This window comes from Hemiscyllium ocellatum (genome assembly GCF_020745735.1).
Source record: "Hemiscyllium ocellatum isolate sHemOce1 chromosome 40 unlocalized genomic scaffold, sHemOce1.pat.X.cur. SUPER_40_unloc_1, whole genome shotgun sequence".
NCBI classification, from domain to species: domain Eukaryota; kingdom Metazoa; phylum Chordata; class Chondrichthyes; order Orectolobiformes; family Hemiscylliidae; genus Hemiscyllium; species Hemiscyllium ocellatum.
Window position 1 is genome coordinate 966,821 of NW_026867526.1, and position 24,027 is coordinate 990,847.

A 24,027-nucleotide genomic window follows, 5' to 3' on the forward strand; every position below is an offset into this window, starting at 1 on the left:
AGAGTGCTGCACTGTCAGAGGGTCAGTACTGAGGGAGTGCTGCACTGTCAGAGGGTCAGTACTGACGGTGTGCTGCATTGCCCAAGGGAGAGTACTGATGAAACTCCTCACTGTTGGAGGTTCAGAACTGAAGGAGTGCTGCACTATCAGAGGCTCCGTACTGTGGGAGTGTTAAACTGTCAGAGGGTCAGTCCTGAGGCAGCACCACACTGTCAGTGGGTAAGTGCTGAGGGAGTGTCGCACTGTCGGAGGGTCTGTTCTGCGGGAGCACCACACTGTGAGAGGGTCAGTACTGAGGGTGTGCTGCATTGCCAGAGGGTTCAGTACTGAGGGAAACCTCACTGTCAGAGGGTCTTTACTCGAAGATTGTTGCACTGCCACATGGTAAGTACCGAGGGAGTACTGCAATGTCAAACAGTCAGTACTGAGGGAGTGCTGCAACGTGAGAGCGTTTTTTAGATTAGATTAGACTTACAGTGTGGAAACAGGCCCTTCGGCCCAACAAGTCCACACCGACCCGCCGAAGCGCAACCCACCCATACACCCCTTTTACCCCTTACCTAACACTATGGGCAATTTAGCTTGGCCAATTCACCTGACCCGCACATCTTTGTGACTGTGGGAGGAAACCGGAGCACCCGGAGGAAACCCACGCAGACACGGGGAGAACGTGCAAACTCCACACAGTCAGTCGCCTGAGTCGGGAATTGAACCCGGGTCTGCAGGCGCTGTGAGGCAGCAGTGCTAACCACTGTGCCACCGTGCCGCCCCTAATACTGAGGGAATGCTGCGCTGTTAGATGGTCAGTGCTGAGGGACCACTCCAATGTCAGAGATTTTGTACTGAGGGAGCGGTTTACTCTCAGAGGGTCAGTACTGAGGCAGTGCTGCACTGTTGAAGGGTCAGTACTATGGAAGTGCTGACTCTTGGAGGGTTAATCGTGTGGGAGTGGGATACTGTCAGAGGGTCAGTATTGAGAGTGTGGCACACTATTGGAGAGTCAATACTCAGGGAGCACCACGCAATCAAAGGGTCAGTACGGAGACAGTGCCTCACTGTTGGAGTGTCAGTACTGAGAGAGTCCCTCACTGTCAGAGGGTCAGTATGGGGCAGTGCCGCATTGTCACTGACTTTCCAAAATGTGGCACACCCTCAGTCCTGATCCTCTGACAGATCACCATGCACTCAGTGCTGAGGGAGTGCCACACTTTTGGAAAGACAGTATTGAGGGAGTGGTGCACAGCCAGAGGGTCAGTACAAAGGATGTGCCAAACTATCGGAGGTGAGTACTAAGGGAGCACTGCACTGTCAAAGGGTGAGAAGTGAGGCAATGCACACTGTCAGTGGGTCAGTACTGAGGGAGCACCACATTGCCAGAGGATCAGTATTGAGGGAATGTTACACTGTCAGAGGTCAGTATTGAGGGAGTGCTGCACTGTCAGAGGGTCAGCACAGAGGGAGTGCTGCACTGTCAGAGGGCCGTACAGAGGGGCTGCTTCATTGTCGGAGAGTCGCACAGAGGAAATGCTGCACTGTCGGAGGGTCATACGGAGGTTTGTACTGAGGGAGTGTCACACTGTCAGAGATTAAGTCCTCAATGAATGCTACCTTCTCAGAGGGTCAGTACTGAGGGTGCATTGCACCATCAGAGGGTCAGTACTGAGGGACCGCTACACTGCCAGAGTGATAGTACTGAGGGAGTACTGTACTTTCAAAGGTTCAGTACTGAGGGAGTGCTGCACTGTCAGAGGTGTAGGACAGAGGGAGCTGCCGCACTGTCAGTGTCAGTACAGATGGAATGCCGCACTGTTGGAGTGTCAGCACTGAGGGACAGTGGCATTGTCAGGAGTTTAGTACTGAGGGAGGGCCGCACTGTCAGGAGTTTAGTACTGAGGGAGGCCGCACTGTCAGGAGTTTAGTACTGAGGGAGGGCACCACTGTCAGGAGTTTAGTACTGAGGGAGGGCCGCACTGTCAGGAGTTTAGTACTGAGGGAGGGCCGCACTGTCAGGAGTTTAGTACTGAGGGAGGACCGCACTGTCAGGAGTTTAGTTCTGAGGTAGAGCTGCACTGTCAGAAGTTTAGTACTGAGGGAGGGCACCACTGTCAGGAGTTTAGTTCTGAGGGAGGGCCGCACTGTCAGGAGTTTAGTACTGAGGGAGGGCACCACTGTCAGGAGTTTAGTACTGAGGGAGGGCCGCACTGTCAGGAGTTTAGTACTGAGGGAGGTTCGCACTGTCAGGAATTTAGTACTGAGGTAGGTCCGCACTGTCAGCAGTTTAGTACTGAGGGAATGCTGCACTGTCAGGAGTTTAGTACTGAGGGAGGGCCACACTGTCAGGAGTTTAGTTCTGAGGGAGGGCCACACTGTCAGGAGTTTAGTTCTGAGGGAGGGCCGCACTGTCAGGAGTTTAGTACTGAGGGAGGTTCGTACTGTCAGGAATTTAGTACTGAGGTAGGTCCGCACTGTCAGCAGTTTAGTACTGAGGGAATGCTGCACTGTCAGGAGTTTAGTACTGAGGGAGGGCCACACTGTCAGGAGTTTAGTTCTGAGGGAGGGCCACACTGTCAGGAGTTTAGTTCTGAGGGAGGGCCACACTGTCAGGAGTTTAGTACTGAGGGAGGTTCGCACTGTCAAGAGTTTAGTACTGAGGGAGAGCCACACTGTCAGGGGTTTAGTACTGAGGGAGGACGGCACTGTCAGGAGTTTAGTTCTGAGGTAGAGCTGCACTGTCAGAAGTTTAGTACTGAGGTAGGTCCGCACTGTCAGCAGTTTAGTACTGAGGGAATGCTGCACTGTCAGGAGTTTAGTACTGAGGGAGGGCCACACTGTCAGGAGTTTAGTTCTGAGGGAGGGCCGCACTGTCAGGAGTTTAGTACTGAGGGATTAGATTAGATTTACAGTGTGGAAACAGGCCCTTCGGCCCAACAAGTCCACACCGACCCGCCGAAGCGAAACCCACCCATACCCCTACATTTACCCCTTACCTAACACTACGGGCAATTTAGCATGGCCAATTCACCTGACCCGCACATCTTTGGACTGTGGGAGGAAACCGGAGCACCCGGAGGAGACCCACGCAGACACGGGGAGAACGTGCAAACTCCACACAGTCAGTCACCTGAGTCGGGAATTGAACCCGGGTCTCAGGTGCTGTGAGGCAGCAGTGCTAACCATTGTGCCACCATGCCGCCCCTGGAGGTTCGCACTGTCAGGAGTTTAGTACTGAGGGAGGGCCGCACTGTCAAGAGTTTAGTACTGAGGGAGGGCTGCACTGTCAGGAATTTAGTACTGAGGGAGGGCACCACTGTCAGGAGTTTAGTACTGAGGGAGGGCCGCACTGTCAGGAGTTTAGTACTGAGGGAGAGCCACACTGTCAGGGGTTTAGTACTGAGGGGGGGGGCCGCACTGTCAGGAGTTTAGTACTGAGGGAGGGCCGCACTGTCAGGAGTTTAGTACTGAGGGAGGGCCGCACTGTCAGGATTTTAATACTGAGGGAGGGCCGCACTGTCAGGAGTTTAGTACTGAGGGAGGGCCGCACTGTCAGGATTTTAATACTGAGGGAGGGCCGCACTGTCAGGAGTTTAGTACTGAGGGAGGTTCGCACTGTCAGGAATTTAGTACTGTGGGAGGGCCGCACTGTCAGGAGTTTAGTCCTGAGGGAGGGCCGCACTGGCAGGAGTTTAGTACTGAGGGAGGGCCGCACTGGCAGGAGTTTAGTACTGAGGGAGGGCCACACTAACGTAGTCTACAAAATACCATGCAAGGACTGCACAAGACACTCTATAGGACAAACAGGAAGACAGCTAACAATCCGCATCCATGAACATCAGCTAGCCACAAAACGACACGACCAGCTATCCCTAGTAGCCATACACTCAGACAACCAGGAACATGAATTTGACTGGGAAAACACTACCATCATAGGACAAGCCAGACAGAGAACAGCCAGGGAATTCTTAGAGGCATGGCATTCATCCACAAACTCCATTAACAGACACATAGACCTGGACCCCATATACAAACCACTACAGCTGAAACTGACACCCGGAAGCGGCAAGAACAAACCACTATAAATACCGTAAGAAACATCAAAGCAGCGCTTCACAGGAGGGTCCAATAGCACTGATGATGTTCCCTAGCCAGGGAACGAAACGTTTGCAGCAAAAACTTCCAGCTCGGCGAACAGAACCACAACAGACTTATCTATTTTCACACTCTGCAGGATTTCTAATACCTCTTCCTTGTGAACCTCAATCCCAACTAGTCTAGTAGCCTGTATCTCAGTAATCTCCTCGACAACACTGTCATTTTCTAGAGTGAATACTGTCGAAAAATATTCATTCAGTGCTTCCCCTATCTCCTCTGACTCCACACACAACTTCCCACTCCTCTCCTTGATTTGCCCTAATCTTACTCTCGTCATTCTTTTCTTCCTTAAATACCTAGAGAAAGCCTTAGGGTTTACCATGATCCTATCCGCCAACAACTTCTCATGTCTCTGCCTGGCTCTGTCGAGCTCTCTCTTTAGGTCTTTCCTGTCTACCATGTAACCCTCAAGTGCCCTACCTGAGCCTTCACATCTCATCCTAACTTAAGCCTTCTCCTTCCTCTTGACCAGAGATTCCACTTCCTTCGTAAACCACGGCTCTTGCGCTCTACAGCTTCCTCCCTGCCTGACAGGTATATACTTATCTAGGACACACAGGAGCTTTTCCTTGAATAAGCTTCACATTTCTAATGTGCCCATCCCCTGCAGTTTCCTTCCCCATCCTATGCTTCCTAAACCTTGCCTAATCGTATTGTAATTGCCTTTTCCCCAGCTGTAACACTTGCCCAGTGGTATACATCTATCCCTTTCTATCACTAAAGTAAACAGAACAGAATTGTGATCGCTATCACCAAAGTGCTCACCTCCTTCCAAGTCTAACACCTGGCCGGGCTCATTACCCAGTACCAAATCTAATATGTCTTCACCCCTTATTGGCCTGTCTACATACTGTGTCAGGAAGCCCTCCTGCACACACTGGACAAAAACTGACCCATCTATAGTACTGGTACTATCGTGTTTCCAGTCAATATTTGGAAAGTTGAAGTGCCCCATGAGAACTACCCTGTCTCTCTCACTCCTATCGAGAATCATCTTTGCTATCCTTTCCTCTACATCTCTGGAACTATTCAGAAGGATGGGCTATCAATGCTGGCCAAGCCAGTGACACTCACATCACATAAAATGAATATTAAAAAAAAGAATGCCTGCAAGATTAAAACAGCTCCACACTGTCCGAACTGCCATCTCTGCCTCTTCTTATTGAGGAAGACAAAAGAATCTCACCTTGCCTTTCCCATGCTCACCTTTCTCACCAAAGCCCAGTATTCACCCCGGCCCTCACTTATACCAACCAGCAGCACTGCCACCACCAACACAGCAGCCCCTCTCAAAATGTCTTGTCAGTAAATTTTTATTAACTGCTTACTTCAATTACAATGCAATCTCTACAATCAGACTCAGTACCATTTAGGTGACAACCAATTTTCTGACAGATTTTCTCGATCTCTCTCCTTTTTTTGGTTAGAGGGAGGGAGGGAGGGAGGGAGGTGGAAACACGACAGTGATGTAAGATATATGTACAACAGTGAGACAGGAATGCGAGGATGGCTCATGTTGACTCTCAGACACAGCAGAGTGAAGCAACACATTTACTGCATAATAAACATAACATTTCATTCCCCACTCACACCCGGCATGACAGAAATAAAATGCGGATCGGTTGGACAGGCTGGGTTTGTTTCAGCTGGAGTTTGGGAGAGTGAGGGGTGACATCACTGAAGTGTCTAAGATCCTGAATGGTTTGATAAGGAGGATGTGGAAAGGAAGGTTCCTCTTGTGGGCCATTCCTGAACGAGAGGGAACTGCTTTAAAATTGTGTTCACCCTCTCAGGACAGATATGAGGAGACTTGTTTCCAATCAGAGGGCAGTGCAACTTTGGACCTCTCTGCCCCAGAAGGTGGGCTCACTGAGTATTTTAAGACACAGGTTGATAGATTCTTGTTAAGGGATGTTGGGGGGAGATGGAATACAAATCACAAACAGATCAGGCCTGGTCTTATTGAACGATGGAGCAGGCTCGAGGGGCCGAATGGTCACCTTCTGCTTCTTTCCCACATGATCCAAGGACTGAGCGCTTTGTTTAAAATTCATTCACTGGGATGTAGGTGCCACTGGCTGTGGGCAGCATTTATTACCCAGAGGGCAGGTAAGAGCCAACCACATTGGTGTGGATCAGGAGTCACATGTAGGCCAGATCAAGTAAGGATGGCAGCTTCCTTCCCTAAAGGGCATCAGTGACTCAGATGGGTTTTTCCTGACAACTGAGAATAATTTCATCAATAGGCTTATAATTCTAGATTTGTATTGAATTCAAATTCCACATCTGTCGTGATGGGATTGGAATCAGGGTCCCCAGAATATTACCTGGAGCTCTGGATTAACAGTTCGGCAACGATCCCACAGGGCTGTTACTGAGCTACAAAGGGACAGTGTTAACGGTGGGAACGAAAACCTTGATCAATCAGGTAGAAATGAAGGAGAGCCGATAGAATGGAGGAGAATTGAAGGGAATGGGGGAAGGGAATTACCAAGTTTAGGTTCAAGGCAGCTGAAACTAAAGTCACCAACAGGGAGGAGAATAAAATAAGAACCTGTCAAGCAGCTGGAAGTGGATAAGTGCAGATCCCTCAGGGAGGTGTGGGACTACGCAGGGAGGACAGGGTGAAGGCACGGGTAGGTTTAAAAGCAGTGAACCAAATTTTGAAATTTTCTTCGTGAACATAATATAGACCAGGTTAAAACTGAAATAGGTGTCTTACACAACTTGCTGCAAGGACACAGACAATAGAATCTGAGGGGATCATGAGAATATGGAGGTAGAATGTGGGAGACAAGCTGGGACTGTATTGGAGTCGTCATGGTGAGAGGGAACAAATGCTGGATGGAGAGGTTCAGCAGCTGACGGACTGACACTGAGGTGAGCCATCGGAAACTGAGCAAGTGACCACCATCTAATAGGACAGAGATACTGATCCATCAGCCTGAAGCTAACTGACCACGTGGCTGTCAGTGACTCCAACACAAGTGAATGGAAACATTGCTCAGAGCCTGTTTCTGTAACATTCAACACAACCAGGAAATAAAAAAAGTGAATAATTAGCTGCAAACAAGGCCACTGCTCTTTTAGAGTCAAAACCATTCAATGTTCAGTTAGTGAACATTATTGACTCTCAGAATATTCTAACCTGCAGAGTCACAGTAAAAGGGGAAAATAAACAACATTCTTGGCAAAGACATAATGAACCAACTGCTTGTATAAAAACAGCTCAGAACAAAGGGGCTGAATCCTCCACAAACTGACAAACACAGATACCATCAGATTTATAGAGAGAGATTGGAATTCTTTAGACAAACCCTTCCCTGTTGATGGTGTGTGGGAGAAACCATTCTCAGTGAGAACTGCCACTTCATTTCCTTTGAAAAGAATCTCTGTTTCCCCTCAGAAAGGCAGGTGTGTCGCTCACTTACAGACTGACTTACAGACAAAGGAAACCTGAACTGAGACTCGTAGGTTAATTAAGCTATCAGTGACAGTCCATTACACACAACAAGAGCTTAGACCACAACAGGTTTTAGTGAAACCAACCAATGAAAAAGGTGAATTAGTCTTTATAATCATGCAGCCTCTCTCAATCAAATAACCCCAGTCAACTTCTAAACATTTTAAAATTATTAATACCAATGTCTATATATTTATTTCCATTCCTAATTTCCTCCAAAAAATATATCTGGTTATTCTCTTTAAAATATATTTTAAATGGTCAGTTCATAATCACAATTCATTTCCAATTATTCTTAGTGCAAAGAAATTTGCAAACTAAAATAGTTCTCAAGTCAGTAATGACACTGGAAACATTGTTATGTAGTACAGCCATGTTTCAAGTCAAACCAAATTCACATCTTGTTCTGTGTTATTCCAGGAATGATGGAACGTGTTACATTATTATGAGAAACAGGAACAAGTGAAGGTGGTGGCTCTCAGACGTGAGGCCTTAAAGCCAAAGGGCCAGGTGGTAGTTACAGTGGGAGAGGTACCTAGTGCCCCGCTCTCCTTAGTAGGCAGTGAGGACGGTGACACTGACTGGAACAGGTTAGACGACAAAGCACCCACATATGGTCAGATGGATGGCAATGGGTGGGATGACCCACCGCCCTGTAAGGTCCAGAAGGCAGTGTCTCTGGCACCGCTGGGCATCAAAGCTCAAACTTGGACAGACAGTAGGGAGTAACAAAGGGAATTGACAGAAACTAAACCTGAACCGTTTACCCGGCTGAACGACAGATGTTGGTGAATGACCACCCAGCCTGATGGAGAAATGGTAATAATGGGCCTTATTGGGAGAATATGGATGAATTAGTTGAGGTACACAGTCTCACCAAAGATGATGCAAGGCCAAGATCTTTCAAGCCAAGATGCTCTGATGTGTACAGCAGAACCTGTCCCTACAATGAGAGGGTGGGGGTGTGAGCCTGTTCCCCCCAGTGTACAGCCGATCAGTGCCTCCAGGCATTTACAGATATTGCAGGGACACACTGGGGAGGGGACAGGCTTAATGGGCTAAAATAACCTTGGTGACTCAGGGACCCAAGGGTAATATTGAGGATCATACAGAGAGGAAGCCTGAGGTGTGTAAGGACCATGGGGGATTACCAAACCCCAACCTGTGATGATGAAATAGGTTTGATGTATTTTAAAGATGACATGGGACCCTATTTAACTGTAATTATAAACATGGGACTCCCAGTGGGAGATAATTCTAACCACACTCTGAATAGGGCCATGACAACTGAGGCAAACTCAGAAACACAGGGGAATAGCTGCATTACAGGGAGGGGAACCAGATATACAATGTTACAAGGGAAGCAGGAAAGGGCACATAGCCCAGGGACATAGCCAGAGAGAGGGAGATAAATGTTCACATTGTGTGTGGCCTGTGTTCACGTCTGCACATGCATAGCCCAGGAACGTTTCTTGATGTGCTGTTTGGGACCAACAGCACATGATGTTAATACAGGAGCATCCACGTCAGTTATGGATATGGATTTACCCCTAATCCCTGCAACTATAAAAAGAGAGCAGTCGGAGGGGGAACCGAGGAAGCTAGATGAAGCGAACCTGTTCCGATGCAGATCACGGATATGACAAAATGTATTCAGATATGGGAGTGTGAAACTGAGGAAGGGACCACTCTGGGAGTTACCATTTTAGAACAGTTAGAAGCAATTATTGATGTTGGGACCTGAAATATAACATGGGGACGCTCCGGCCAGGACTGAGATAGGAAGGAAAGGAGAGGTGACATCTCCAGAGGAGTTGCATTGCAGGGAGACTGGGACAGTCAGGGAAGCTGGGGAGTTACAGTTAGGACCCTCTCAGCGGTGTGGGTAACTCAAACAGGAATGTGCGTTATTATCTGTAGGTCCTGTAAAGATAGAGGGCCCTCTCACTCCCCGTACAAACAGGATCCCATTAAAGCTGGGGCTGAGGAGGCAGTAAATGTGACAGTGATAGATTGAGAGAAGCAGGGAATAGTCAGACCGATAGTATCCCGGACTAATTCACGGAATCCGGATGGTTCATCCCACCTCACTATTGATTGTACCTCCCTGCCAATAAAGAATAACCTACAATAGCCAACCTCGCCGTGATGGTTAATGGATTGAAATCACAACAGGATGCAGTCTCAGCTCTTGATATTGTGAATGGGTTCCAATCCGTACCTGTGTACCCAGAATGCAAGAATAAGCTGGTGTTTACTGTCGAAGGAAAACAGTACACCTGGATCCAGTTACCTCAAGGATCCCTCAATATTCCAGTATATCCCACCGATGTATGGCTGATGGAGTTAGTCACATTGATCTTACCAACACCTCATTACCTCAGTCAGTGAGAAGGAACATATCTGGATATTAAACAGACTATTGGGTCAGGTCAGCCAGGACGGACTTAAAATTAACCCACAGAGAGTGCAACTGGGAAGGTAGGGAGAGACGTACCTGGGACATCATATCAGGGAGATCACATCAGGAAGGGAGAGGGGAGAGTCCCAGCAGAATGAAAGACCTTGATCTTAAAACTATCCATGTGCACACACTGTGAAGGGGTTAAGGTAAACTTTAGGATTGTTTAATTATTGGAGGACTTATGTGGAGAATTATCCAGAAATAGTAGAACCATCACAAGCCCTGACAGAAGCACTGACATTAGCCAGGGGTCAGGGAGTCAGCATATGCACAGTCAGCATGCCTTTGGTATTGTTGATGACCATGTGTTGGCCTGGGCTCGGTGAGGGAACATCACCCTGTCTGGGGGCCACATAGAGCATGAGGAACAGGTCAGAGAGTTAGTGGAAGCAGCTAACTTTCCCAGTGAAGCAGCAATAATGAAGATTAGAGCTCACAGGGAAGTAGAAACTGCACAACAATGGGGCAGTGAGTATGTGAGTAAGGCAGGTGAAATACTGACTGAAACAGAGCAGACATTTGGGGAAGTGACAGTCGCTACAGAAGCGAGAAAGGAAAGTTGAAGACATTCCCAGAAATAGCCCCACAACAGGAGAAAGAGGAATGGGAAAAAGGGGGGGGGGGGGGCAGTAATAGGACAAGACAGAGTCTGGATGATCCAGCAGTGCCACCACACTGTATAAGACAAACATTATTAAAAATATATCATGGGCAGGTCCATCTTGGGCAGGATACAATGCAATATCAGATGACCCACTACAGGGGTGGCCTGGAACAGGGAGAGATACAGCAAGGTTTTGTCGAAGGGGTGTAGTCTGTGCACAATGTGAGCCAGGGAAAACAATCAGGACAAAATGGAGGCAGCAGCAGGGACCCAGGGGCCCATGGGAACAATTATGGATGGATTTTACACATACCCCCATCCCAATCCCAGGGAAAGAAATCCTGCTGGGTCTTAATAAGCAGGTTTACTCAGTGGGTGGAAGCATTCCCCTGCAGATTCTGACCAAGGGACACATGTTACAGGGAACGTAGTTAAACAGCTATGTGCCCTGTTTGGTACTGAACAGAAATCCCATCCCCCATACCATCCCCAGAGCTCAGGGACAGCAGAAGGAATGAAGCAGACACTGACAGCTAGTCTGATTAAGGCCCTGACAGAGACAGCCAGGGATGGGTTAGAGTACTCCCCACCAACCTAATGAAACTGAGGTCAACCCCAGCAAAGGGAATGGGGCAGTTCCCCTTTGAATTAGTGACTGGACGGACTATGCAGCTGCCAGAGGGTGTGGTAGTGGGAGGGCTGGAGATGTGCAATGGCAAGGAGAGAGTTTGTGAAAGAACTGGCAAAGCAACTGCATGAGCTGAGAGGGGAATTTGCAGAAGGATAGAGAATCAGAAATTGGGAAAGGGAGCTCATAAACATCCCAGCTGACATCCTGAACCCAGGGGATCGGGTCAGGGGGAAAATATTCCTGGAACATATGAAGGAAGTACATCAAAATGCTGGACTTGGCTGGGGGAGCCACAGCGTTCCAGAGAGGGAACTCTCCCATCATGCATTAGTAAGGAGCTCTGAATAAACATTGGTCGTGCTGCTCAACACAGAACTCAAGGCTCCTCTTCGATATTTCTCCCAGCAACAGCTGTGCAGGGGCATGTTGCTGGCTGGAGGGCTGTGGCCAGTACCTCTGTTCCACAAGGATCAGAACTGGGACATCTGCTGTTTGCAACATTTATCAATGATTAGCCTGAAAGTGTAAACAATTTAATTAGCAAGTTTGTAGATGGCACAAAGTGAGGAAGTTGTGAATCGTGAAGTATGTTGTGAAAAGAAACATCAAGGACGAGATCAGTTGGAAAGTTATGCGGATAGATTTTAATTCAGACAAGTGTGAGGTGATGCATTTTGGGAGGCTCATTGTAAGAGGAATGTATACACTAAATGGAAGGGCCCGAAGCAGCTTTGATAGAGAGAGAGATCTTCAGGTGCAAGTTCACAGCTCCCTGAAAGTGGTGAAGGAGGTGGATGGCAGGCTTGTGAGGAGACTGAATATAAAACTGCAGTTAGGCCACCTTTGTGTTGTTTTGATCATCGCATTATAAGGAGGATGTGGAGGCTTTGGAGAGGGTGAAAACAGGTTTACCAGGACATTGCCTGGATTGGGAGAGGCTGGAAAAACTTGAATTGATGTCTTGGGAAAGTCGGTGGCTGCTGGGTGACCCGACAGGCACAGATAGAGTGAATAATCTGAATCTTTTTTCCAAGGTGGAAATGACAAATTCTAGAGTTAAGGGGAGAGGGAGCAAGTTTAAAGAAAATAAAAACTGAAAGAACAGCAGATGCTGTAAATCAGAAACAAAAACAGAAGTTTCTGGAAATGCTCAGCAGGTATGGCAGCGTCAGTGAAGAGAAATCAGAGTTCATGTTTCTGAGGATGGACCCGAAACATTCACGTATTTTTTTCTTCACAGATGCTGCAAGACCTGCTGAGCATTTCCAACAACATGTGAACTTTTAAAGGGAGTTGTGTCAGGCAATTTTCTTATGCAAAAGGTGGTAGATGACCAGAATGCACTCTCCTGGGAGGTGTCAAAAGCAGAAACAATCACAACATTTAAGAGTTATTTGGACACTCACATAAGCAGGCGTGGGTTGGCAGGGATATGGATGATGTACAGGCAGATGGAATTAGTTTGGAATGGCATCATGGCCCGCACACACATGGTGGGACGATTGTTCTGGTGCTGTACTGGTCTGTTTTCCAGGGGGTAGAATGTGTGGAGCGAACGTTAGTATTTTTTTAGAACACACAGTAAGTTGATGCATTTTGAGAGAAGGAATGTAGAAAGGGGGTATATATTTGAACGGCACAGACACAAAGAATAAAGACTGAGGGACTGGGGGACAATGTGTACAAACCTTTAAAGGAGAGAGGACATAATCAATGAACTTTGATCAAAACATATGGGACCCTGGGCTTCATGAAAAAGGGAATGAGAACAAATTCATGGAAACAATTTCTTGGACTGGTTAGGTCACAGTCAATCATTATATTCAATTCTGGTCAATAGATTCCTGGTCAGGAAGGATATGAGGGATCTTCAGAGTGTGGAGTACAGACTTAGTGGAGTGGTTCACTGATGAAGAAAATGCAGTCACTGGATTGATTTAGAAAAATTGCAATTTCTTTGAAGAAATCAAGTTGAATATATTTTTATTGATTAAAATGGATAAGAGTATGAACAGATCTAGATAGAACAGACAATTTTAAAAAACTGTATTCGATTGGGGATGGCACAAGATTTAAGATCAGCTGTAACGTTTTGAGAAAGTGGGAGATGAGCAAGTGTTCCCACTGACTGTATTGGCTGGAAATATGCAGAACATGCTGCCTGTAATAGTGGTGAAAGTAGAGATGATCAATGATTAAAGAATACAATTATATCACATCAGAGGGAAATAAACTTGCAGGGTTTTGGGGACAGATGGACAATGAGAATATGGGATTCTGCACAGAGAGCCAGCTTGGATTTGATGGGACCCTTTCTGTGCCATAATGCATTGTTTTTTGTACTTACTTAACTTATTCTAGTTATTTGTCTTCAGGGGTTAAATTATCATTAAAGTAAATCTGCTCTGTGCTCATACTCAGACCAATACAAGTTATCCTTCCGCAGCAGGAGATAATGTTTACTGCTTTATACTTGGTTCTGGGGGAGTCCCCAGGTAGGGTACACAGAACTGAACACCTATTCCAGGGTGTTTTTACCAGGATTGTGAATATCTTGTACATCCAGTGCCACACCAATACCCGAAATGCTTTCCGACTGACTGACTAAATGAAATATGTTCCTTCTACAGCACGTTGCTGGCTGGAGGTCTGTGGCCAGTGTTGTTCCACAAGGATCAGAACTGGGACATCTATTGTCTGTTAAATATATTAATGATTAGCATGGAAATGTAAACAATTTAATTAGCAAGTTTCTAGATGGTACAAATTGATGAAGTCGTGAATCATGAAGAATGTTGTCAAAGGATGCAGCAAGAAAGAGATCAGTTGGAAAACCCATACGGAGACAGATTTTAATCCAGACAAGTGTGAGGTGATGTATTTTGGGAGACTCATTGCAAGAGGAATGTATTCACGAAACCGAAGGGCTCTCAGCAGCATTGATGAACACAGGGAACTTCAGCGGCAAGTTCACAGCTCCCTGAAAGTGGTGAAGGATCTGTATGGCATACTTGCCTTCTTTTGTCAGGGGACTGAATATAAAGCCTGACAAAAATCCAAGTCTTTCCAACCTCTCCAAATCCAGGCAACATCCTGGTAAACCTGTTTTCACGCTGTCCAAAGCCTCCACATCCTCCTTTTTATGGTGATCAAAACAGCACACAATACTCAAAAAGTGGCCTAATTATAGTTTTATACATTTTTAATATATTCAGTCCCTTGCGCGGGGGGGACCTAGAATCAGGGGATGTCGAGTCAGTATGGATAGAGCTGAGAAATTCTCAGGGTAAAAAGATCCTCTTGGGAGTTATCTACAGGCCCCCAAACAGTAGTCTGGATGTCGGATGTAAGTTGAATCAGGAGCTGAAAATGGCCTGTTGCAAAGTTGTTTTGGGGGATTTCAACATGCAGGTAGACTGGGAGAATCAGGATGGTATTGGACCTCAAGAAAGAGACTTTGTGGAGTGCTTCCAAGATGGATTTTTAGAACAGCTGGTGCTGGAGCCGACCAGGGAGAAGGCAATTCTGGATCTGGGATTGTGCAACGAACCAGAATTGATCAGGGACCTCGAAGTGAAGGAGCCATTGGGAAGTAGTGACCATAATACAATAAGCTTCAATCTGCAATTTGAGAGGGAGAGGGTACAATCGGAAGTGACAATATTTCAGTTGAATAAAGGGAACTATGGAGCTATGAGGGAGGAGCTGGCCAAAGTTCAATGGTGCAATACCTTAGCAGGGATGACAGTGGAGGAACAATGACAGTGGAGGAACAATATTTCTGTGTATAATGAAGAAGATGCAGGATTCCAAAAAGGAAGAAAGATCCTAGGAGGAGGCATGGGTGGCCGTGGCTGACAAGGGAAGTTAAGAAACATATAAAGTTAAAAGAGAAAAACTATAACACAGCAAAGATAAGTGGGAAAACGGAGGACTGGGAAGCTTTTACAGAACAACAGAGGATTACTAAGAAGGAAATACGCAGAGAAAAAATGAGGTACGAAGGCAAACTGGCCAAAAATATAAAGGAGGATAGTAAAAGCTTTTTTAGGTATGTGAAAGCAAAAAAATGGTTAAGACTAAAATTGGACCCTTGAAGACAGAAACAGGGGAATATATTATGGTGAACAAAGAAATGGCAGAAGAATTGAACTGGTACTTTAGATCTGTGTTCACTGGGGAAGACACAAGTAATCTCCCTGAGGTAACAGTGGCTGAAAGACCTGAACTGAAGGGAATTTATATTTGCCAGGAATTGGTGTTGGAGAGACTGTTATGTCTGAAGGTTGATAAGTCCCCGGGGCCTGATGGTCTACATCCCAGGGTACTGAAGGAGGTGGCTCGAGAAATCGTGGATGCGTTGGTGATTATTTTCCAGAGTTCGATAGATTCGGGATCAGTTTCAGTGGATTGGAGGGTGGCTAATGTTGTACCACTTTTTAAGAAAGGTGGGAGAGACAAAGCAGGAAATTATAGACCAGTTAGTCTGACCTCAGTGGTGGGAAAGATGCTGGAGTCTATTATAAAGGATGAAATTACGACACATCTGGATAGTAGTAACAGGATAGGTCAGAGTCAGCATGGATTTATGAAGGGGAAATCATGCTTGACTAATCTTCTCGAATTGTTTGAGGATGTAACTCTGAAGATGGATGAGGGAGATCCAGTAGATGTAGTGTACCTGGACCTTCAGAAAGCTTTTGATAAAGTCCCACATCGGAGGTTATTGAGCAAAATTAGGGTGCATGGTATTGGGGGCAAAGAACTAACTTGGATTGAAAGTTGGTTGGCTGACGGGAAACAAAGAGTAGTGATAAACGGCTCCATTTCAGAATGGCAGGCAGTGACCAGTGGGGTACCACAGGGATCAGTGCTGGGACCGCAGCTTTTTACAACATATATTAGTGATATAGAAGATGGTATTAGTAATAACATTAGCAAATTTGCTGATGATACTAAGCTGGGTGGCAGGGTGAAATGTGAAGAGGATGTTAGGAGATTACAGGGTGACCTGGACAGTTTAGGTGAGTGGTCAGATGCATGGCAGATGCAGTTTAATGTGGATAAATGTATGGTTATCCACTTTGGTGGCAAGAACAGGAAGGCAGATTATTACCTAAATGGAATCAATTTAGGTTAAGGGGCAGGAAAAAGAGATCTGGGTGTTCGTGTCCACCAGTCAATGAAGGTAAGCATGCAGGTACAGCAGGTAGTGAAGAAGGCTGATAGCTTGCTGGCCTTCATCACAAGAGGGATTGAGTATAGAAGCAAAGAGGTGCTTCTGCAGCTGTACAGGGCCCTGGAGAGACCACACCTCGAGTATTGTGTGCAGTTCTGGTCTCCAAATTTGAGGAAAGACATTCTGGCTATGAGGGAGTGCAGCGTAGGATCACAAGGTCAATTCCTGGAATGGCAGTACCAACTCATGCTGAAAGACTGCAGTGACTGGGCTTGTATGCCCTTGAGTTAGAAGACTGAGAGGGGATCTGATTGAGACACATAAGATTGTTAAAGGATTGGACACTCTGGAAGCAGGAAACATGTTTCCGCTGATGGGTGAGTGCCGAAGCAGAGGACACAGCTTAAAAATATGTGGGGGACCATTTAGGACATAGATGAGGAGAAACTTCTTCAGCCAGAGAGTGGTGGCTATGTGGAATGCTCTGCCCCAGACGGCAGTGGAGGCCCAGTCTCTGGATTCATTTAAAAAAGAGTTGGATAGAGCTCTCAAGGATAGTGAAATCAAGGGTTATGGAGATAAGGCAAGAACAGGATACTGCTTAAGGATGATCAGCCATGATCATATTGAATGGTGGTGTAGTCTCGAAGGGCAGAATGGCTTACTCCTGCACCTATTGTCTACTGTCTATTGTCTATTGAGTGGAATATGTCACTTCTTTAGAACACACAGTCAGTTGATGCATTTTGAGAGAAGCAATGTAGAAAGGGAATATATATTTGACTGGCACAGACACAAAGAGCAGGACAGTGGGAATAGGGGACCATGTGTACAAATCATTAAAGGAGAGAGGACTGCAAAAAATATGGAGGGATGGCATTGAGGGTGAGTTGGAGGTTTGGATTAGGAATTGGCTGGCTGGAAGAAGATAGACGGTAGTAGTTGATGGTAAAGGTTCATCTTGGAGTGCAGTTACCAGCGGTGTTCCGCAAGGATCTGTTTTGGGACCATTGCTGTTTGTCATTTTTATAAATGACCTGGAGGAGGGGCTAGAAGGTTGGGTGAGCAAGTTTGCAAATGATACGAAAGTCGGTGGAGTTGTTGACAGTGAGGAAGGATGTGGCAGGTTACAGCGGGATACAGATAAGCTGCAGAGCTAGGCAGAAAGGTGGCAAATGGAGTTCAATGTAGGTAAGTGTGAAGTGATTCACTTTGGCAAGAGTAACAAGAAGATGGGGTACTGGGCTAATGGTCAGATTCTTGGTAGTGTGGATGAGCAGAGGGATCTTGGTGTCCATGTACAAAGATCTCTGAAAGTTGCCACCCAGGTAAATAGTGCTGTGAAGAAGGCATATGGCGTGCTGGCTTTTCTTGGTGGAGGAATTGAGTTCCGGAGTCCTGAGGTCATGTTGCAGTTGTATAAGACTCTGGTGCGGCTGCATCTGGAGTATTGTGTGCAGTTTTGGTCGCCATACTTTTGGAAGGGTGTGGAGGCACTGGAACGGGTGCAGAGGAGGCTTACCAGGATGTTGCCTGGTATGGTAGGAAGATCATATGAGGAAAGGCTGAGGCACTTGGGGCTGTTTTCATTGGAGAAAAGAAGGTTTGGGGTGACTTGATAGAGGTGTACAAGATGATTAGGGGTTTAGATAGGGTTGACCATGAAAACCTTTATCCACGTATGGAGTCAGCTATTACGAGGGGGCATAGCTTTAAATTAAGGGGTGGTAGGTATAGGACAGATGTTAGGGGTAGATTCTTTACTCAGCGAGTCGTGAGTTCATGGAATGCCCTGCCAGTAGCAGTAGTGGACTCTCCCTCTTTATGGGCATTTAAACGGGCATTGGATAGGCATATGGAGGATAGTGGGCTAGTGTAGGTTAGGTGGGCTTGGATCGGCGCAACATCAAGGGCCGAAGGGCTTGTACTGCGCTGTATTTTCCTATGTTCTATGTTCTATAAAGTGTTTTGAGTAAAACAAATGGGATGCTGGGCTTTATTAATAGGGGGAATGATAACAAACTCATTGGAAAGATGCTGATCCTTGACAAAGCTCTAGTTAGGTCACAGTCAATCATTGCATTCAATTCTGGTCAACAGATTCCTGGTCAGAATGAGGAAGATAAAATACCATCGAGGGGCCAGTTCCATACCTTTTGCTTCTTTCAGGACTCCTTGGGGACTCAAGGGTTAAACATTCCCCTGCCAAAGGCCTTTTTTCATCAACTGAAGGCCTGTACTCTTACAATACAGACAGAACACCTCAGAAGGGGGGAGGCTGACAGGATCTCAAAATAGAACCTCTTGCAGCCACACATGTGGATTGCTCCATAACCCCAGACAGAGGAATTTGCCCTTTCCAGACAAGACTGAGAATCCTGGGCACAACCCTGTCAAACTGCCTCCTGCTCCCATTGTGTTACCTCCCCACCATATTAGCAGAGGTAAGTGAATCCCCCATTTACTGAAGGAAGAACCCTTCTGCCTTAATCTCTTCCCATCAACACATAATCATGAACAATACGATAATTAGTTTCTGTAATCCATCACACATTATCACAGGACATCGTCATTCCTCAAGCTTTGTAAGGTCATAATTACCTGCTTTAAACTATGTAATGACAATTGCCCATGTGACTGATATGTCTTTGTCTAATTCCTATTAAATATACTGTCTCTGTGGGTAAGGCAGAGATTCATGAAGAACAGTCTCTGCAAGTAGACACTCGGCTACTTTAGAGACGCTTTGAAACTCTCGCCGGCTGTCCAATAATAAAGCTACTGCTGTTGTGCAGAAAACTTGCATCGTCTGGATTTGTGGAACAAAATAGGTACCAACAATGAAGGATATGAGTAATCCTCAGAGTGTGGAGTACAGACTTACTGGAGTGGTTCACTGATGAAGAAAATACAGTCACTGGATTGATTTGAAGAAATTGCTATTTTCTTTGAAGTGAAGAAGTTGAACATATTTTTGATAGAGCTGTATAGGATTATAACAGACTTAGATATAGCAGACAAAAATATCTGTATTCGATAGGTGATGGCACAAGGATTAAGATCAGATGAAAGGTTTTGAGACAGCGGGAGATGAGCACGTGTTTCTGCTGACTGTATTGGCTGGAAATATGCAGAACATGCTGCCTATTATGGTGGTGCAGGCAGAGGAGAAGATGAATGATTGATAAAAACAATTATATCAGATCTGAGGGAAATAAACTTGCAGAGTTTGGGGGATGTATGGGGAGTGAGAATATGGGATTCTGCGACAGAGAGCCAGCTTGGATTTGATGGGCCTCTTTCTGTGCGATAATACATTTTATTTGGACTTGCTTAACTTGCTTTGGTCACCGATTAAGTTGTCATTTAGGTAAATCTGCTCAGTGTACCCACTCAGACCAATACAGGCTGTCCTTCCTCAGCAGGAGATAATGTTTACTGCTTTATACTGGGTTCTTGGAGGGGGGAGGGGGGATGCTAATGATGTGTGTAACAGTCTGCTCGCATTTATCTGAAATGGCAAAACACCAGTGCAGCCACACTAGGGACAGACTCTGGAAATGTGGGGAATGCCAGAAGGGAATTCCTTACCCATCCCACCTGGAAACTGGCCAAACCAGTCAGACTGGGGAGAAGCTGTTCACCTGCTCCATGTGTGTGGGGGGGAAGGGATTCACTCAGGCATCCATCCTGCTGAGACACCAGGGAATTTACTCATAACCACAGCTGAAGGACTTTTTTTCTCTTGTTCAAACCAAGTAATGAACAATGGTTTTGGCAGTTCATAAAGTGTTGTACATGGAGTACTTAGTTTTGGAAATGTTCACAACATTGTTGAACATGCACAGATTCACACTGGGTAGGGACTTTTATTTTCCTTTATTCATTCACAGGATGAGGGTGTCGCTGGCCCGGCAGCATTTCCTGCCCATCCCTAATTGCCCAGAGGGCAGGGAAGAGTCGACCACATTGCTGTGGGTCTGAGGTCACAATGTAGGCCAGACCAGGTAAGGATGGCAGCTTCCTTCCTGAAAGGGCATTAGTGATCCAGATGGGCTTTTCGGACAATCGATTAATGGCCATCATTAGACTCTTAAATTCCTGAGTTTTTTTTAAAATTGAATTCAAATTCCCCCATCTGCTGCAGCAAGCTTTGAACCCAGGTCTCCAGAACTTTGTCTGGGGCTTTGGATTAACTGCCGAGCGACAAGACCACTCGGCCAATACTTCCCCACATCGCTGTCCATCTGCACAGAGTGAACAGCGATTTCCTGGATCATCAGGACTGGTTAATCACACATACGTTTGCTGAATAATTGCAGGAGTTGGATGTTGATTGGCTATTGACATCCATCTCTGAACCATGTATTCTGGGGTTTGTTTCTGATGATGATTGGAAGCACCATCAATCTTGTATTTCCTGTCTTGGCTTATCAGTGTTCATGATACTGCATGGAGCTTCTTGTATATAGGGCTTACAGTGCAAGAGTTTAGCTCTTTCCTTCCACCAACAGCAGTAGAATTGTACTCCAACAAAACTGAACGAATCACGGCCCAGCATATTCCCCAATTTACCTCTTATCATCAAACCAGAGGATCAATCCTTATTCCCCTGTGAGAATTCAGGAGGGCATGTCAGTAACAGCAGCATGGATACCTACAAATGAGGTGTTAACCTGATGAAGTTCCCAAAGAGGACTACTTGTGTGTCAAACAGCATAAGCAGCGAGTGATCAACAGAGCGAAGCAATCTGGTAAACAACAGAACAGATCTAAGATCTGCAGTCCAGCCACATCCTGTTGTGAATGAAGTCAGAGCACAGCTGGAGTTCTGAGGACAGTTCTCTTCAAGATATTAACCAACAAGAATGTCAGACTAGATTAATTATCATAAAACTCAAGTCGGTTTGATATTCATATATTTACAATCAGAGTTCAATTCACCAAATGTAGCTGAAGGTAAAGATAATCTTCAAGTGATTGTAACAGTGGAGACATCTGAATACTTGTTTAGCTAATTAAAGTCTGTTGTGTTGAGATAGTAATAATTTTAAGGAGCTTTTAAAAAGTAAGGTGACTTGAGTATAATGGAAGAAGCTGAAAATGTGTTGCTGGTTAAAGCAGAGCAGGTCAGGCAGCATCCAAGGAACAGGAAATTCGACGTTTCAGGCCAGAGCCCTTCATCAGGAACGTCGAATTTCCTGTTCCTTGGATGCTGCCTGACCTGCTGTGCTTTAACCAGCAACACATTTTCAGCTCTGATCTCCAGCATCTGCAGACCTCACTTTTTACTCGAAGATTTTAACCTATAATGGAAGAAGTTGATTGGTGGGTAGCTGATAATCTTGTTTTAGTCTGAAGCTAATTTAGGATAGTTAGTTAACAAATAAACACATGGTAGGGAATCCCAGCCCCATGGAGTGCACATCCAGTTCCATGTGGGAAAACCAAGACACTTCTTGTGTGAGCGACAACCACAAGAACATGGAGGTGACACGGGAAATGTCAGGAACACTAGTTTGACTACGGTGAAAGTACTGCACACACTTCTGATCCCCACATTCCAGGGTTGATGTGATCACACCAGAGAGGGTACAGAGGAGATTGATCAGAATGTTTCAACAATTAGAGAACTTTCGCTCTGAGGAAAGATTGGATAGGCTGGGGAGGATTTCCGAGGAGGATGAGCTGAGATTTAATTGAAGTGATAAAATGCTGAGGAATACAGATCGAATGGATAGGAAGGAGCTATTCATTAACAGAGAAGTCAGAAACTGGAGGTTTTAGATTGCAACTAATTCTCAGAAAGAAGGGGGAGGGGAGAATTCATTTCACTCGGAGATGGTGGGGAGCAGGATCTCACCGATGGGGTGGCAGAGGCAGTAACCAGCATCACATTTGAGTAAAAGGACATGGATGTAACTGAAATGCTGGAACATGCAGGGCTGTGGTCTAAAGTCTGCAGAATGGGATCAATGTGAGTTATTGGTCATTTCTCCAGAATATTAAACTCCAGTCCAATCTGAGAATTTATGAGCATCATCAGATTTGAATTCCAAATGTCAGAATAAATTTATCAGAAAGTTGCAGCACAGATATAGGCCACTTGGCCCATCCTGTATGTTTTGGCTGTAATAGAATTATCCAGGCTTTACAGCATTCTGTACTCACCAATGACAGCAACAATTTCAGACTCTGAACTTGGCCCGATGTGTTATAATCTGTTTTTTCATTGATAGCTGCACACCTTGTTTCCTGGTTTCTTTCACAGCCATAACTCCATTCCCCGTGGCCTTGAGAGACGACTATTTCTGCTGTTTAATCTCTCCTGCCTTTCCCCTGTGTGACAGACTGTCTTTTTGTCCTGGTCTCACCCCCACTTTAGTCACAACCTGTTACATTTCTGATGGTTCCCAGGCCTCTGTGACTTCACTGCGCCCCCCGGGTCAATGGCATGAGTTTTGAATTCTCTTCCTCTAGAGATAATTGGAAATCTTTCTGGTTGCAGTTTCCCCCAGATTTTATTTTTAAAGACAGAGCATTTGTGTCAGAGTCAAATATCCGTGAGCCTTCATCCACAATTCCGAGCATTTGGATGTAATCTGTGACCCGCCCACAGATGTACAGGTTTTCTCTATTGGCCGTGCTAACATGGTCTGTAGTGTGCAGTTTCAGCGGGTTGGGTTAGTCATGGTTAATGTAAGGTTTTGGAGGTAGGGTGGGAGAGCAGGTCATTGCGGGCTCGATGGGCCGAATAGCCTCTTTCTGCACCTTCGGGATTCTGTGATTCTAACTAGTTGCGATTGTGGTCATGTTTTCCTCATGCCAGGTCATTTAGCTCAGGTACACATGCTGCCTTGGTGTTTCTGTATGCGCTCACTCACTCCTTTCCTTCAGTTTTACAGCAATTTCACACTGTATGTGAGGGCGAGAATGAATTTGTAAATACAAATACTCAAACTGAAACCCCTCACAGGTCAGGACCTGTTTCTGCTGCTGATGTCGCTCACAGGGAACAGGAAAATAAAGGTTCAGTCATACATCTTACAAGAACACAGAGGTTACAATCACCAGGAATGGCTAAACAGCTTAAAATGCTTTTCTCAAGAAAAGAGGAGGCTGAGAGACAACCTGGTACAAACAGGAAGCTTTGTGCCTGTGTTTTCAGAGAGTCGAGGTTGAAATAATTGGGTTGGACGCATGTTTCCTTGCCCCAGGCCATCAAAGGTGCTATCTATATGTGCATATTTATTTATGTCTATCTGTCTGAGTTAACAATCAGATGGACAGGTCAGTGTCTGAGTGTTTTCCCAAATTTCTGATTGAATCTGCCTCCCCCACAATCTCAGGTGCCTCACCACTCACTGGGTCACGGAGAAACTCTGCCGTTACAATGAGAACTGCCTTTGCTGTCACCTTTCCTCGCGCTTCCGCCTAATCCCCACTTCCCTTCATTAAATCCCAGCTGCCTCTAGCCCACCCACATGGGCATGTTGAAGAGCATGACAGGAGATTGGATTGAAACCGAGAGTTCAAT